The sequence below is a fragment of the Macaca mulatta genome, chromosome 6 (genome assembly GCF_049350105.2).
Source record: "Macaca mulatta isolate MMU2019108-1 chromosome 6, T2T-MMU8v2.0, whole genome shotgun sequence".
NCBI classification, from domain to species: Eukaryota; Metazoa; Chordata; class Mammalia; order Primates; family Cercopithecidae; genus Macaca; species Macaca mulatta.
The window spans coordinates 45425031-45444136 of NC_133411.1; positions in this window are offsets into that span (position 1 = coordinate 45425031).

The window sequence follows — 19106 nt, forward strand, 5'->3', positions numbered from 1 at the left end:
GACACATCTATATTACTCTTGTTTTGTCTTTACTTTTTGTGAAAGAAAGGAGAACTGAATGTGTCAAGAACTCTGAAAAGCCTGAGATATGTACTTGTAAGATAGCAATTTAGACTTGCCACAGTTTTATGCACACTGGCAGAAGACACAAGGCTCCTGGGTCAGAGACAAAGGACACTATTAATAGTGTAGCTAGAGTATCAACATTTTTTCGGTACCAGATTCCTGTAACCAAATTCCTACAGGGTGATGTGTGGAAGGTCCATGATATCTATACATGTATGGGTTGTGTTACAGGGGAGGAACTCTGAGTTTAAAAAACCTGAATCTTTAATAATAGGCAGTAAACCTTTCAGTCCATTGCTTCAAAAGGAGGCATTGTCTCTATTTTCAGACTATAAGCAAAACTTCCTTTTTATTCTGGGGATAGACACTATCATAATCCTTTAAGACTGTTCATTGTACAAACATTCTTGACAAAAATCTGGAACAAAGTCTGTTGATGCCTGATACGGTTTAGCCGTCTTCCCATCCAAATCTCATCTTGAATTGTAGTTCCCATAATCCCCACATGTTGTGGAAGAGACCCAGTGGGAGGTAATTGAATCATGGGGGTTGTTACCTCCATGCTGTTCTTGTGATAGTCAGTGAGTTTTCATTATATTTGAAGGTTTTGCAAGGGTCTTTCACCACCCATTCACTCTGTCCTTCTTGTTGCTGCCACTTCTTAATGTGAAGAAGGAAATGTTTGCTTCCCCTTCTACCACGATTGTATGTTTCCTGAGGCCTCCCCAGCCATGCTAAACAGTGAGTCAATTAAACCTCTTTCCTTTATAAATTATCCAGTCTCAGGTATGTCTTTATTAGCAGCATGAATACAGACTAATACAGTGCCTATTCTTGCAAGATATATGTATTAGGCCTTTCTTACATTGCTATAAACAAATACCCGAGACTGGGTAATTGATTTTTAAAAAAAGGTGCAATTGTCTCATGGTTCTGCAGGCTGTACAGGAAGCATGATGCTAGCAACTGATCAGCTTCTGAGGAGGCCTCAGCAAGCTGTTACTCATGGCAGAAGGCAAAGTGGGAGCAAGAACTTCACACAATGAAAGCAGGAACAAGAGAGGGCAGAGAGGTGCTACACACTTTTAAGTGACCAAATCTAATGAGAACTCACTCACTATCATGAGGACAGTATAAAGGGGATGGTGCTAAACCACACATGAAAAATCCATCTCGATGATCCAATCACCTCACACTAGGCCTCACCACTAACATTAGGGATTACATTTCAACATGTGATTCCGGCGAGACATCCAAACCATATCAATGTGCATAAACATGAGACATTCCTGGAGAATTTTCTCCCAGTGGAAAGTCCTTGGACACTCAATTAGACTCATGGAGAATTATTTCCTAGTAGAAAAATCCTTGGGAATTATCTAGTTCAAATATTGTGTGTTATTTCTACTGAAATATTTGAGCTTGTCTCAAAGTTGTCTGTCTCTTGGTTCAGTGACAGTTGAGGAAAATAGGTTTATTCAACTGTCATGTTCTGTTTCTTTTTCTCCTGCCTGTCTTCCTCTTTCTCCTCCTTCTAATTCTTTTTTCAAAGCCATAAGGTAGACATGCAATAGGACTGAAATATCACCATTCTTTTAAAATATTTTCAGAAGTTAGGCTCACTGTTACAACATCTTTGGTTTGTGTTAGCCAACTTCCAGATATAAAAGAATATTAGTTTTTCCCATGTAAGGCACAAAAACTTTATGTGATCTGAGATTCATACATTATTAACTTGAAGAAAATGATAATCTTATTTTGATGGATTAAGAATTCTGTGTCTCAAATGGTGCCAGAAGTCAGAAGTAAATATATGTAAAAATTTAAAGGAAAAATGCAAAATCATTTATAATTGTGATGCAAATTTGTGTTCTTCCTTAGATTTTTAAGTTACTATGCAGAGATTAAGTTGTATCTGTTTCTCATCTTAACTGCTTTTAAAAGTTGTTATTTTTGAGAGAGAGGGATAGCTCTAGATTCCACAGCAGAACATTTTAGAAAAAAAACCCAAAACCTTAAGCTTGGGCTTTGTAATTTTGTGGAAAAAAATTTGATGATGATGCTCTTTATTTTAAAAATTTAAAATGAGAGATGCTGAATCAGTAAACTGAGAGAAATATATTTATAGCTACTGGCTATGTTCTAGCACAAGACCTAATATTTCCTTGAAGTATCACTTAAAATATTTTTTTAGCCCCAAACTCTAAAGTGATCATAGCAAGAATGGGGAGGAAGATATGTAAATATTGATACTTTCTAGTGTCATTTGCATATGATATTGATACTTTAAAGTGTATGCATTCAATATCATATGCAAATGTTACTAATTCACATTCCTGCCAACAGTGTAAAAGGTTTCCTTTTTCTTCACATTTTGCCAACATTTGTTATCTTCTATATTTTAACAAGAGCTTTTTGACTGGTGTGAGATGATGTCTCATTGTTATTTTTCTTTGCATTTCTGTAATAATTAGCAATGTTGAACATTTAAAAAATGTATTTGTGTTAAAAAATATAATGTGTTGTTGAATTTGGTTTACTAGTTTTTTTGATAAATTTTGCATCTATGTTCCTTGAATATAGTGGCCTGTCATTTTCTTTTCTTGTAACGTCCTTGTCTGGCTTTGGTCAGAGGGTAATGCTGGCCAAAAACAGTTTGGATGTATTCTCTACTCTTTAAATTTTTTAGAGAGTTTGAGAAGTATTGTTATTAGTTCATGAAATGTTTGGTAGAATTCTGAAGTAAAGTCATCAGATCCTGAACTTCTCTTTGATGGGAGGTTTTTTATTACAGATCTGATTGTTTTACTCATAATTGATCTGTTTAGATTTTCTATTTCTTCATGATTCAGGCTTGGTAGGTTGCATGTTTCTTGTAATTTATTCATTTCTTCTAGGTTGTTTAATTTGTTGGAGTATAATTGTTCATACTAATTTTCGTGATCCTTTATATTTTTGTGCTATCAGGTGTAATGTCTCCTCTTTCACTTCTGACTTTATTAATCTTTTTTTAAATTAGATTAGCTAAAGGTTGGTTGTTTCTTTATGTTTGAAAAAGCTGATTCAGTTTTATTGATTATTTGTATTGTTTTTCTAGTTTCTAGTTAATTTCTTTTTATTCTAATATTTATTATTTCCTTTCTTTTGCTAACTTTAACTTTAATTTGTTCTTTTTCTAGATGTTTAAAAATAACATTCAGTTGTTTATTTGAAAGCTTTATTTTTTTGATGTAGACATTTATTGCTATAAACTTTCCTCTAAAACTACTTCTGCTATATTCCATAAGCTTTGATATGTTGTGTTTTTATTTTATTAGTAGTTTCAACAACTTTTTAACTTTTCGTTTAATTTATTTATCGACCTGTTAGTTGTTCAGGAGCATGTTGTTTAATTTCCATGTACTTGTGAATATTCTGAAATTTCTTCTATTTTTTATTTCTAGTTTCATATCATCATAATCAGAAAAGATACATGTTATAATTTCAGTCTTCTTAAATTTGCCAAGGCTTTTCTGTTCCCTGAACATGGGGTCTGTCCCAGAGAAAGTTCTGTGTATGTTTCAGAATAATTTGTATGTTCTTGCTGTTGGTTCAGTGTTCTGCCCGTGTCTATTAGATCCATTTGGTCTAAAGTACTGTTCAAGTCTAATGTTTTCTTAATAAAGTTTTGTCTGGATAATCTGTCCATTTTTTTTTTTTTTTTTTTTTTTTAAGACGGAGTCTTGCTGTGTCACCCAGGCTGGAGTGCAATGGCCAGATCTCGGCTCACTGCAAGCTCCGCCTCCCGGGTTCACGCCATTCTCCTGCCTCAGCCTCCCGAGTAGCTGGGACTACAGGCACCCGCCACCTCGCCCGGCTAGTTTTTATTTTTTATTTTTTATTAGAGACGGGGTTTCACCGTGTTAGCCAGGATGGTCTCGATCTCCTGACCTCGTGATCCGCCCGTCTCGGCCTCCCAAAGTGCTGGGATTACAGGCTTGAGCCACCGCGCCCGGCCCATTGTTGAAAATAGAGTACTGAAGTTCCCTACTATTATAGCGTTGTAGTCAATCTCTCCCTCAGGCCATTTTAAATATGTTTTACGTATATAGGTGCTCCTATGTTGGTGGAATAAATATTTAAAATTGTTACATCCTCTTGATAAATTGACCCCTTTATTGTTAAATAATATCTAATTTGTATCAAACAATTTTAAAAGTAAAGGTTTTTTTTGTCCTATATAAGTGTAGCTACCTCTGTTGTCTTTTGGTTTCCATTTCCATGGAATTTTTGTTTTCACTCTTTCAGTTTCAGTCTATGTGTATCCATAAAATGAGATGAGTTTCTTGTAGGAAGCATATTGTTGGAACTGGTTTTCTTTACTTCTAATTCTTGTGGTACATAATAGGTATATATTTCTATGGGGTACTTGAGCTATTTTGATACAAACACAAAATGCAGAATAAATACATAAGATGGTATTCATCACCTCAAGCATTTATCCTCTCCTTGTGTAACAAATAATCCAATTATTATACTCTTTTAGTTATTTAAATATGTACAATAAATTATTGTTGACTGTAGTCACCCTGTTGTGCTATCAAATATTAAATCTTATTTATTCTATATTTTTATACCTATTAGCCATTCCCACTTTCCTCTACTACATTTCCCAGGCTCTGGTAGCCATCATTCTACTCTATCTTTATGAGTTCAATTGTTTTAATTTTTAGATTCTACAAATAAGTGAGAACATGTGCAGTTTTCCTTTCTGTTCCTGAAATATTTCACTTAATGTAATGTCTTACCATTTTATTTATGTCATTGCAAATTACTGTATCTCATTCTTTTTCATGACTAATAGTACTCCAATGTGTATATGTACCACATTTTCTTTATCCATTCATCTCTTGATGAACACTTAGATTGCTTCCCAATCTTGGCTATTGTGAATAGTGATGCAATAAACGTGGGAGTGCATATGTCTGTTATCTATATACTGATTTTCTTTCTTTTGAGTACATACCTAGCATTAGAATTGCTTAATCATATGGTAGTTTTTTGTTTTTTAAAAAATTTTATTTCCATAGGTTTTTTGGAGAACAACTGGTATGTGGTTATGTGAGTAAGTTCTTTACTGGTAATTTGTGAGATTTTGATGCATCCATAATCCAAGCAGTACACACTGAACCCAATTTGTAGTCTTTTATCCCTCACCCCCCTCCCACTCTTTCCCCAGAGATCCCAAAGTCCATTGTATCATTATCATGCCTTTGCATCTTCATAGCTTAGCTCCCACTTATGAGTGAGAACATACTATGTTTAGTTTTACATTTATGAGATACTTCACTTAGAATAATGGTCTCCATCCATGCTGCTGCAAATGTCATTAATTTGTTCCTTTTTATGGCTGAGTGGGATTCCCTCATATATATATGTGTGTGTGTGTGTGTGTGTGTGTGTGTGATGGAATATATATATATTTCCAACAGATGAATGGATAAAGAAAAAATATATATACCACAATTTCTTTATCCATTTGTTGACTGATGGGCATTTGGACTAGTTCCATATTTTTGCCATTACAAATTCTGTTGCTATAAACATGCATGTGCAAGTATCTTTTTTGTATAATGACTTCTTGTCCTCTGGGTAGATAGCCAGTAATGAGATTGCTGGATCTAATGGTAGTTCTGCTTTAGTTCTTTGAGGATTCTCCACACTATTTTTCACTGTGGTTGTACTAGTTTACATTCTTATCAGCAGTGTATTTTTAGTCTTTTTGAGGAACCTCCAAATTGTTCTTCATAGTGGCTTTACTAATTTTCATTCCCATAAACAGTGTATGAGGGTTTCCTTTTCTTCACATCCTCCCCATCATTTATTATTGCCTGACTTTTGGATAAAAGCCATTTTAACTAGGGTGAGGTGATACCTCATTTTAATTTTGATTAGCGTTATCTGATGATCAGCAATATTGAGCAACTTTTCATACACCTGTTTGCCATTCATACGTCTTCTTTTGAGAAATGTCTATTTAGATCTTTTGTCCATTTTAAAATTAGATTATTAGATTTTTTTTTCTATTGAGTTGTTTAAGCTGCTTGCATATTCTGGTTGTTAATTCTTTGTGAAATGGGTAGTTTGCAAATATTTTCTTCCATTATATAGGTTGTGTCTTCACTTTGTTAATTGTTTTCTTTGCTATGCAGAACCTTTTAGCTTGATGTGATCCCATTTGTTTATTTTTGCTATCATTGCCTATGCCTGTGGGGTGATTACTCAAGAAATCTTTTCCATGAACAATGTTCCAGAAAGTTTCCCTAACGTTTTCTTTTAGTAGTTTCATAGGTTAAGGTCTCAGATTGAAGCCTTTAATCTATTTTGATTTTTGTATGTGATAAGAGATAGGGGCCTAGTTTCATTCTTCAGCATGTGTATATTCAGGTTTCCCAGTACCATTTATTGAATAGACTGTGCTTAACCCAAATATGTTCTGGGCATCTTTGTCCAAAGTGAGTTCACTGTAGATATATGGATTTACTTCTGATTCTATACTCTGTTCTATTGGGCTGTCTGTTTTTATACCAGTACTATGCTGTTTTGGTTACTATAGCGCTGTAGTATAATTGGAAATCTGGTAATGTGATTCCTCCTGTTTTGTTCTTTTGGTCCAGATGGCTTTGGCTATTCTGGTTCTTTTGTAGTTTCAAATAAATTTTAGGATTATTGTTTATATTTCTGTGAAGAATTTCATTGACATTTTGGTAGTTTAGATTGCTTTGATAGTATTCTACCATTGCTTGGTAGATATTCTAGCAATAGTTATTCTTCCAATCCTTAAACATGGAATATTTTTTCCATTCTTTTGTTTCCTTTTTAATTTCTTGCATTAGTGTTTTATAATTTTCATTGTAGAGATCTCTAACTTCTTCAGTTAAGTTTATTTTTAAGTAGTTTATTCGATTTGTAGCTATGTAAATTAGATTAGTTTCTTGATTTATATTTCAGATTGTTCATTTTTGACATATAGAAACACTATTAATTTTTGTATGTTGACTTTGTATCCTGAAAATTTACTCAATTTTTTAATCAATTTAAGCAATTTTTTGATGGAGTCTTTGTGTTTGTTCCAAACATAAGATCATATCATCTGCAAACAATGATAATTTGACTTATTTCTTTCCAATTTTGATGCCCTTTATTTCTTTTTCTTATCTGATTGCTCTAGCAAGGACTTATAGTACTACATTAAATAACAGTATTGAAAGTGTGTATCTTTGTCTTGTTCCAGATCTTATGGGAAATGGTTTCATTTTTTTTCTCATTTAGCATGATACTAGCTGTGCATCTGAAGTATATGCTTCTTCTCTACCCTGTCTTTTGAGTTAGTTTTTTCTTTCATCATGAAGGGATGTTGACTTTTATCAAATGCTTTTTCAGTGTCAATTGAAATGATTATGGTTTTCTAACTTCATTTTGTTGATATAATGTATCACATTGATTGATTTGTGTCTCTTGAACCATCCTTACATCCCTGGGATACATCTCTCTTCATGATGAATGATCTTTTTAACATATTGTTGAATTTGGTTTGCTAGTATTTTGTTGAAGATTTTTGCATCAATATTCATCAGGAATATTGGCCTGTAGTTTTCTGTTTTTATGTATCTTGGTCTGGTTTTGGTATCAGAATAATACTGGTTTTGTAGGATGAGTTTGCAAGTATTTTCTTCTCCTTTATTTTTTGGAATACTTTGAGTAGAATTGGTATTAGTTTTTCTTTAAATGATTTGTAAAATTTAGCAGCAAAACCATCAGGTCCTGGATTTTTTATGATGAAAGACTTTACACTATGTCTTTGATCTCACTACTCATTTTTGATTGGTATAGGCTTTCCATTTCTTCAGGGTTCAATCTTAGCAGATTTTATTTTTCTAGGAATTCATCCATTTCTTCTATGTTTTCCAATTTCTTGACATGTGGTTTTTCATAGTAGCCTGTAATAATCCTTTGAATTTCCATAGTATTGGTTTTAATGTCTCCTCTTTTATCTCTGATTTTATTTATTTACACCTTTTATCCTTTTTCTTAGATTAGCCAAAGGTTTTGTTTTGAAATTACCATGAGGCTTACAAATAGTATCCTATAACTCATTATTTTTAAACTGATGACAACTGAACACTGATTCCATAAACAAAGAAAAAGCAAAGAGAAAACTCTACACATTACCCTCATACTCTCTACTTTTTAACTTTTCATTGTTTCTATTTATGTCTTATTATACTGTCAATTTCTCAAAAAATTATAGTTATTGTTTCTGATAGGTTTATCTTTTAGTCTTTCTACTTAAGATATGAATATTCTATACACAATTATAGTTTTATATTAATTAATGTTTTTTTCTATGCACTACTGTTACTCATAATTTTTGTACCTTCAGAAGATTTGCATCTTTAGAAGATTTCTTATTGCTCATTAATCATTGACCTCCATTTCTGTCTGATGGAAGAACTCTCTTTTAGCTTTTTTTTTTTTTTTTTTTTTTTTTTTTTTTTTTTTTTTTGGTCAGGTCTGGTGATGAAATCCCTCAACTCTAGTTGTCTGGGAAAGTCTTTATTTTTCCTTCATGTTAGAAGGATATTTTCAGTGAATATAGCATTCTAGGATGAAACTTTTTGTTTCTTAAAAATTTTAAATGTCGGCAGGGCGTGGTGGCTCATGCCTGGAATGCCTGCACTTTGGGAGGCCAAGGCAGGTAGATCACGAGGTCACATGATCAAGACCATCCTGGGTAACACGGTGAAACCCTATCTCTACTATAAAAAAAAAAAAAAAAAATTAGTCAGGCTTGGTGGCTGGCGCCAGTGGTCCCACTACTCTGGAGGCTGAGGCAGGAGAATGGCGTGAACCCAGGAGGCGGAGCTTGCAGTAAGCCCAGAGCAGGACCACCGGACTCCCGCCTGAGTGAGAGAGCGAAACTCTGTCTCAAAAAAAAAGAAAACAAACAAACAAACTTTAAATGTCACTCTCTCAGCCTGTAGGGTTTCCACTCAGACACTAGTTTACAGATGTATTTGAGCTTCTTTATATGCTATTTGCTTCCTGTCTCTGCTACTTTTATAATTCTTTATCCTTGTTTTGGGAATTTGATTATTAAATGTTTTTAGATAGTCTCTTTGGATTATAGCTTCTCGATGTTCTATAACCTTCTTGTACTTGAATATTGATATCTTTCTCTAGGTTTGGGAAGTTCTCTGTTATTGTCCCTTTGAATAAACTTTCTATCCTGATCTCTCTCTCTCTCTCTACCTCCTCTTTAAAGCTAATAACTCTTAGATTTGCCCTTTTGAAATAATTTAAAAGATCAAGCAGAAATTCTGGAACTCAAAAATGCAATTATCATACTGAAAAATACATATGAATCTCATGATAGCAGAATTGATGAGGAAGAAGAAATAATTCTTGAGCTATTTCTAGATATTGTAGGTGTGCTTTTCTCTTTTTTATTCTTTTTTTGTCTCCTCTGACTGTGTATTTTAAAATAACCTATCTTCAAGCTCACTAATTCTTTCTTATTCCTACTCAATTCTGTTGTCATGAGACTCTTATGTATTCTTCAGTATGTCAGTTGCATTTTTGAGTTCCAGAATTTCTGCTTGATCTTTTTAATTCTCTGTAATATCTTTGACTTTCCTTAAAACAGCTATTTTGAATTTTCTGTCTGAAAGGTCACATATCTCTTTCTCTCCAGTATTAACCACTTGTGCCTTATTTAATTTGTTCAGTGAAGTTACGTTTTCTTGGATGGTCTTAATGTGTGTAAATGTTTATCAGTGTCTGGGCTTTGAAAAGTTAGATCTTTACTGCAGTCTTTGCAGTCTGGGCTTTTGCAGTTTATTCTTCTTGAGAAGGCTTTCCAAGTATTCAAAAGGACTTGGGTTCTGTGATCTAAGTCTTTAGTCACTGCATTTATATCTGCATTGGTGGGTTTTCAACCTCAGTAATGCTGTGATTCTTGCAGACTCCTAGAGGTACTGTGTCTAGGAATAGTCTTGGGTAAGAGTTGGGAGAATTCTCTGGCTTATCAGGCAAATACCTTGTTTTCTTCCCTTACTTTCCTCAAATGGAGTCTCTGTCTCTGTGGTGAGCTTTCTGGAGCTGGGATGGAGGTTACACAGGCACCCTTGTGGCCACTACTACTAGAACTGCACTGGGTCAGATCTGAAATCAGCACAGCACTGAGTTTTGCCTAGGGACCATGGGGATCACAGCCTGGCTACCACTTCCATTCACTCAGTGCCCAAGGGTATTACAATCAGCAGATGGTTAATCCAGCCATGTTTGTGTCCTTCCCCTCAGGTTGATGAGTTCTCCCTTGCCCTGGGTGGTTCTAGGATGCCATCTGGGAGCCAGGGTGTCGAGTCAGAAAGACTCCAGGAATACACTTGGTGTTCTATTCTACTGCAGCTGAGTTGGCACCCAAGGATCAAGGCAAAGTTCTTCCCACTCTTTGTACTCATTTCCTAATACAGAGGAGTCTCTCCTCAGGGCCACCACTGTCCCAGGCCAGAATCTAGTACTGCCTAGCTACCACTGATGTTCACTAAAGGACCAATTGCTCCTCAGTCAACTTGTGGTAAATGCTGCCTGGCCTTTGTCTCTCTCTTCAGGGAAGTGGGCTCTCCTCAAGTCCAGGACAGGTTCAGAAATGCCATCCAAAAACCAAGGCCTGGAATTGGGGACGCCAGGAGCCCAATTTTTGCAGCCCACAGTGGCTGCACTGGTGTCCAAGCTGTGGAACAAAGTCCCCATTTACTCTTCCTTCTTCTTTCTTCCTGCAGAAGGAGTCTCTCCCCATAACTAGTACAACTGGGAATGTTCTTGGTCACATCTGAAACCAGCACAGCTCTGAGTCTCACCCAAGGTCCATGATAAGTATTGCCTAGCTACTGGTGCTAGACCAAGTGCTCTTTAGTCAACAGATGATGAATCCTGCCAGGTCCTTCATTTCAAAGCATGGCCCAGAGTATGTCTAGGTATGTCATTCTGGAGCTGAGGTTTGGTCTGCATATTGCCCTATTCTATTGTGGTTGAACTGGTATTCAAATAACAAGACAAAATATTCTTTACTCTCCCCTTTACTCTTCTCAAGTGGAAGAAAGGAGACTCTCCCAGAGCTGTGAGATATGCTGTCTGGGGTTGGAGGAGGGGTGATGCAAACACTCCCTTGTCCTCCCTGGCTGGTGTCTCATTAGGTCACATACACCCCAAGTCCACTGGCTCTGAACCCTGCACAACATCAAGACTTGCCAGAAATGGCTGTCCTCATGGCCTAGACTGCTTTTCAAGTTTATTTAGAACCCCAGAGCACTTTAGCCAGCTGTGGTAGGTCTTGCTAGAACTCAGATTTTGATCACTGTGATAGGCAATTCCACTGCTGGGGAGTGGGAAGAAGAGTGGTGTTCATGACTCAAGACTGTCTTTCCTACCCTCTTCAGCGCCCCTTTTTAAAATATGATGTTAGAATCAGGTACTCTAATCACTTGCTTGATTTTTTATTCTTATGAGGGTGCTTTTAGTGTAGGTAGTTTGTTACCATGAGATTCTGTAAAACATCTTATAACAGCATATTTTAAGCTAATAACTTAATATTAGTTGCACGGAGCAACTCTACACTTTTTTACTCTATTCCAACATTTTATAATTTTGATATCATAATTTACATTATTTCATAAAGTGTATTTCTTGGCAATTTATTTCAGCTATAGTTGTTTTTAATAGTTTTGACTTTTAACCCTCATATTAGATATAACATTGCTTGTTGTTATCATTATAGACCTAAAGTATTCTGAATATGGCTCTGTTTTACTTATTCCATTGAGTTTTGTACTTTCATATGTATTATATTATTAGTTAGTGGTCTTTTGTTTCAGCTTAATGAACCCTTTTATCTAAAAGGGTCTCCTGATCAAAAAGGTGGGTCTCCTGATCAAAAAGATGGGTCTCCTGATAATAAAGTTTCTTAGCTTTTGTTTGAAAAATTTTTATTTCTCACTTTTGAAAGACATATTTGTTGGGTTAAGTATTATTGGATGGCAGTATTTTTCCTTCAGCACTTTGGATATATCATCTCTTTTTGTCTGTAAGGTTTCTGGTGAGACATTCATTGATAGTCAAATTGACACTCTTTTGTATGTGATGGGTTTCTTATATCTTGCTGATCTCAGAATTTTTCTTTGTCTTTGATTGATAGTTTTATTATTATGTGTTATCGTGAACTCCTCTGTGAGTTGAATTTAATTAGAGGATTCTACACTTCCTTTATCTGTATGTTATCCTTTATCCCCAGATGGGAAAACCTGTTCAGACACTGTTTCTTTAAATATGCTTTCTTGCCATCTTTCTCTTTCTTCATCTTCTTCTGTAAGTCTTAATGTGCAAAGGTGGTCTCTTGATGGTGTCCCAAAATTCTTGTAGACTTTCTTCATTCCTTTTCATTCTTTTGTCTTTTTATCCCTCTGATTGGATAATTTTAAATGTCTGTCTTCCAGTTTACTGATTGTTTCTTATGCTTGAGTCTGCTACTGAAGCTTTCTATCATATTTTTAAATTCAGTCATTATATTTTTCATCTCTAGGATATCTATTTTGTTCTTCTTCATATAATTATTGTCAGATTTCTCACTTTGTTCTTGTATTATTTCCCAAATTTCATTTAATTTTCTATCCATATAGTCTAGTAGTTCACTGAACTTCTTTAAGAGAAGTATTCTAGATTATTTGTCAGTCATTTTATAAATCTTGATTTTTAAGGTTTATTACTGTAGATTTATTAGTTTCTTTTAGAAGTGTCATTATTCCTTGATTATTAACAATTCTTGTGTTATTACAGCTTTGCCTGTGCATTTGAGAAGACAGCTCCATCTTCTTGTCTTTACAGGTATTCTTTGGCAGGGGTAGACCATCATTATTTTGTCTAGTCTGTGATTCTGGAAGAGCTAGCCAGTGATGTCCCCTTGGAGGCAGAGCTTGTTGTAGGTTCTCTAGTTGGCTGGATCACTGCCTTTGTTCCAGTGTTGAGTGGTGCTGCTAACTGCGCTCCACTGTCTGGAGAGACCAGTGGTTGAGTTCTATTAGGCAGAACTATTGGCTAGGTATTGTGATTGTTTCTGGTAAGACTGGTCACAGGATGTGTTCCAAGGCTTACCAATTCTGCTAATTGGGGTTTTCAGTTGGGTAGGCTGGTCTCAAACTCCTGACCTATATGTGTGTGTATGTATATGTATATGTGTGTATATATATAGTTTTCTATAAATTGGAACATCAAAATGTTAGCAGTGATTTTTAATGGCTGTTGGCATTATAAATAATTTTCCATCTAGTTTTTTGTTTGTCTCCATTTTAAATATTTTTTACTATGGACATACTATAATATCATAAAGAAATAAAACCTAAAAATAATTTTAGTTTCTATAAACAGTTAAGCCTTCTAGAAAAGAGAATCATTCTTAGACTTCCTTATTATTTTTATTTTAATGAGTACATCTATAGTTGATTCGCATTCACACTAGTTGTGTTCTATACAGTCTTTGTAACACCAAGTTAGTGAATACTGAACTATTGCTTCATTTGGGAAATACATGGTTAGATTTCTGCAGGCCTCTGGTCACAAGGTTTTTCTCAATCAACAAATACATAACCTTGTTCTGTATGTGATTTTGTGTAAAGGCACTTTATTTAGTATATATCGTTGATTCATTAACGTTGAGTTCACGGAGGACAGCACTATCACTCATGTCTCAACAGAGCTTATCAAACATGAATTTTTTCTGTAAGGTATATAATAGTCTTATTGTGCTTAGAAACATTGGATAGTACTGCAGCACTATGTTGGAGAGCATTTAAAAGGCAAAATCACCAGCAAAAGCACAAAAATGCCTTCCAAAATGGCACTAAACATAGCAAGAAAAGGACACTTGTTTGCATTTTGAGAGCTAATACAAGAAAGCAGAAGATGGTCTCATTGGATCTCCGCTAGGGCCATGAATACTTGGTACCCCAAATTTTTCACTGATCTGTGCATGTCCACAAAGGACCTTTAAAGCTTCTGCAATACTGATGTTAGGGTTTAAAGTACATTTTAGCTGGTAGGCAAATTTGCAAATATGAAATCTACAGATAATGAGAATAATCTGTACTATGAAAACTCCATGAGACATCCTGATATTCAGGCTCTTTGGGACACCTCATCTAGTAGCAAATTATAACTGGAGCACTTGTTATCCTATTAATCTTACTTGTCCTAGGAATCTTATGATCTGTGTTGTTTGTGTTGTTCTTCTAGTGCCCTAGTTTTCTAGAAGTCATTGTATCAATCCTCTTACTAACCTTGACTCTGTAGAGAATCTTAAAACATTCTGAGAAAATTCAAGACCCTTGGATCAAAGCTTGGAAGTTACACTATCCTTTCTACACATGCATATAATTGGAAGATAGTGTTAAGGATGCTTTTGAACCTCACTTAAATGCTGAAGTACCCTATAATAGATTTTTCTTCCATTTCCCATAACTTTCAGAATAGAGGAAAAACAACACAACATACCTTAAATAAATCTGCTTTGAATTAGTTCTTGCTTGAGTAACACTTTTAGATATTTTCTGAACAAAGCAACATACATTTGAAAAGGCCTCTGAAGTTAGTTATGCAAGAAAATCTCTAACAAGATACCAAAAGAACAAAACTTGAATGTATTTTAAAAGTTTATTTTCCGAGAGCCAAATCATGAATGAACTTCCATTCACAATTGCTTCAAAGAGAATAAAATACCTAGGAATCCAACTTACAAGGGATGTAAAGGACCTCTTCAAGGAGAACTACAAACCACTGCTCAGTGAAATAAAAGAGAACACAAACAAATGGAAGAACATACCATGCTCATGGATAGGAAGAATCAATATCATGAAAATGGCCATACTGCCCAAGGTTATTTATAGATTCAATGCCATCCCCATCAAGCTACCAATGAGTTTCTTCACAGAATTGGAAAAAACTGCTTTAAAGTTCATATGGAACCAAAAAAGAGCCCACATCTCCAAGACAATCCTAAGTCAAAAGAGCAAAGCTGGAGGCATCACGCTACCTGACTTCAAACTATACTACAAGGCTACAGTAACCAAAACAGCATGGTACTGGTACAAAAACAGAGATATAGACCAATGGAACAGAACAGAGTCCTCAGAAATAATACCACACATCTACAGCCATCTGATCTTTGACAAACCTGAGAGAAACAAGAAATGGGGAAAGGATTCCCTATTTAATAAATGGTGCTGGGAAAATTGGCTAACCATAAGTAGAAAGCTGAAACTGGATCCTTTCCTTACTCCTTATATGAAAATTAATTCAAGATGGATTAGAGACTTCAATGTTAGACCTAATACCATAAAAACCCTAGAGGAAAACCTAGGTAGTACCATTTAGGACATAGGCATGGGCAAAGACTTCATGTCTAAAACACCAAAAGCAATGACAACAAAAGCCAAAATTGACAAATGGGATCTAATTAAACTAAAGAGCTTCTGCACAGCAAAAGAAACTACCATCAGAGTGAACAGGCAACCTACAGAATGGGAGAAAATTTTTGCAATCTACTCATCTGACAAAGGGCTAATATCCAGAACCTACAAAGAACTCAAACAAATTTACAAGAAAAAAACAAACAACCCCATCAAAAAGTGGGCAAAGGATATGAACAGACATTTCTCAAAAGAAGACATTCATACAACCAACAGACACATGAAAAAATGCTCGTCATCACTGGCCATCAGAGAAATGCAAATCAAAACCACAATGAGATACCATCTCACACCAGTTAGAATGGCAATCATTAAAAAGTCAGGAAACAACAGGTGCTGGAGAGGATTTGAAGAAATAGGAACACTTTTACACTGTTGGTGGGATTGTAAACTAGTTCAACCATTATGGAAAACAGTATGGCAATTCCTCAAGGATCTAGAACTAGATGTACCATATGACCCAGCCATCCCATTACTGGGGATATACCCAAAGGATTATAAATCATGCTGCTATAAAGACATATGCACACATATGTTCATTGCAGCACTATTCACAATAGCAAAGACTTGGAATCAACCCAAATGTCCATCATGACAGACTGGATTAAGAAAATGTGGCACATATACACCATGGAATACTATGCAGCCATAAAAAAGGATGAGTTCGTGTCCTTTGTAGGGACATGGATGCAGCTGGAAACCATCATTCTTAGCAAACTATCACAAGAACAGAAAACCAAACACCACATGTTCTCACTCATAGGTGGGAACTGAACAATGAGATCACTTGGACTCGGGAAGGGGGACATCACACACTGGGGCCTATCATGGGGAGGGGGGAGGGCGGAGGGATTGAATTGAGAGTTATACCTGATGTAAATGACGAGTTGCTGGGTGCTGACGAGTTGATGGGTGCAGCACAGCAACATGGCACAAATATACATATCTAACAAAGCTGCACGTTATGCACATGTACCCTAGAACTTAAAGTATAATAATAATAATAATAATAATAAAAAGTTTATTTTCCAAGATTACAGATTTACAGATTTCATACTGTAATATGTGCAACTGGGACGATTTATTTGTTGCAAATTCACTGTTCTTTGAAATTAATTATAAAAAGAACCATCCCAGATCTTTCCATTAATAATTTCTATTGTTTAGTAACTGCACTTAAGTATAAATTAATTTAAGGTACAGACTGATTCAGGAATGAACAAATATACTTGGCATGCTCCGATCTGTTTTGGTGCTTCTCCATCACTTCCTGTATCACACTATTTAAATATGATCAAATTGAGAGATGGAAGAGGAAGATAAGGAGGAGGGTCCCCAGAGAACCTGTGACTGGCCTGCATACTGTGCACAGTAGGAGAACAGGGTGGAGCCAGGGGAAGTTTGTGCCATTTGCATGGGAGAGGAGGCTGGCCTCTTCAGTGTCTGTGTGGTGGCCTGGGATTCTGTGAGGTGAGAGGCTTGTTAGCAGGACTCCATCTAACTTCGATGAGGATTTTTTTTTTTTTTTTTTTGCCCTTTAAAAAAAAAGGGTCCAATAAAATCTTGCTTTACTCACCCTCCAATTTGTCTATGTGCCTAAATTGTCCTGGTCATATGATGAGAGCCCCGTTTTAGCTAAACTAAGGAGCAAAATTCTGCAACATTTTGGTGCCCAGACATGGGGCTTGAGAAAGGGTAAGATGAAAACCAAAAAATATTTTTTCCTTTTGCTTCTAAACCTTTTTGTCCCCAGAATTCTGAGGACAGAGGAAACTGCACTCCACCCCACCCCAAAGGCTGCAGGCACACGCGGGATGGACTGATAAATGGTAACTCCCCTGTCCCTCTCCCCACTGGGGCTAGGAACCCATTTGTATAAGTATAACAGGTTCTACCCCCAGGCATCTTTCCAACTCTGCACTTTAAACTTTTTTCCTTTTCTCTACCATGTCAGCAGTTAACTTTTAAGTGAGAGTTTTGTTTTGTTTTGTCTTTAGAAGACATTTAACTAGGCCAGGAATAATAAGAATCACTGTTTATATTCTCTGTAAAATTTTAATTATGAAAGAGGATTTGTGAGGTTGGTCTTAAGCTGTTGCCAACCTGGTGTGCTTCGTATGACTTTCTGTATGGTTAGTAGCAAACTTTGCTTTAGGCCTCCATCTTGTTTTATGTCCTTGGGAGCACGACCCCTAACCACATGGCAATGCTTTGTCTAGCTTCCAACATTTACAGTGGCAGCCGGGATTCAATCCTGGCTTAGAGAATGAGTACTTTTGGGTTCATATCTGCCTGACTTTTGCCATTTTCTGATTCTCTGCCCCTAGTCAACAAAGTCTAACCTTTTTCTCAAGTCTTCCTGTCTCTGGGTTACCTTTAAAGGTTCTAAATTTTGTAAGAACTACCTTTGGAAATACTTCATGCACTCACAGTTAAATTATATCCTTAATTGAGGCTTATTGGTTTCACCTGTGAGGTTGCTTTTAGTAAGGTTTGAAAGCCAGAAGTAATGGCTACCTGGTGGAGCTAAAGTTGGGTAATAAGGGAGTTAAAAGATTTTTCTTAAAGGGTGCTCAGCTTAATTAAAAGTGGATATCCAAGTTATAGATATATTTAAAATGGTCTTTCTGTTTTTCTTTTCTCAGATATTGTTTTGCTGGAAAAAGGGTTTTTCCTCAATTGACTGAATTCCTTTCTCCATTTTGTCTTGCCACTATTAATGCATGCATGAGAAGTCAATAATACAATTAGGAGATTGGCAAATGAAAAATCTTATAGCCACCAGATCCTTTTCTACCTGTCTGTGTAGTTACATATATGTTGTGTGTGTGATGTTTTAAGGGAAGATAAAAGCTGTGGTACCTTTTAAGATCATGTGACTCTAATCTTTGAGAAATAAAAACAGCTTTAAAAGTTATTGGTGAAATGCAGATGTCATCAAAATGTAAATATGTAAACTAAACTATGCAGGTCAGATATTAGGTTTGCTAATTGTTTTAAGGTCATCAACTGCCGTTTTGGTTTTTGAGAACTGTTTGACTTGCCTGCTTCACAATTGGTAAGGCCTGGAGACCTATGGAATTAACCATACCCTTAATTATTCTGAAAGGAGTCAAACCTTGGCTGCACCTAGCATGTAATTATAACAACTTGCCAAGTTTTAAATTATAGTTAAAAATTGCTAGAGGTTACCATTATAACATGTAATTAAAACTACTGGAAATAGATTTATATGTAAGGTGTGTAAGAACAGTAAAATGTGTTTTTAGTAAAAGATTATAAGAAGACATAGAAATGTAAATTCTTGCCTAGGGTTGAAGGATTGTTTTGAATCAGATAACATAAAGTGGAAATTTTAAACAAATAATGGAATGATTGTAAAAACTAATCTTGCAAAAATTTCATGTGTGAACATATTGACTAAATGCAAAAGGATATTATATGATTTTTCTGTAAATTGAACATTAAAATAAAAGCATAACA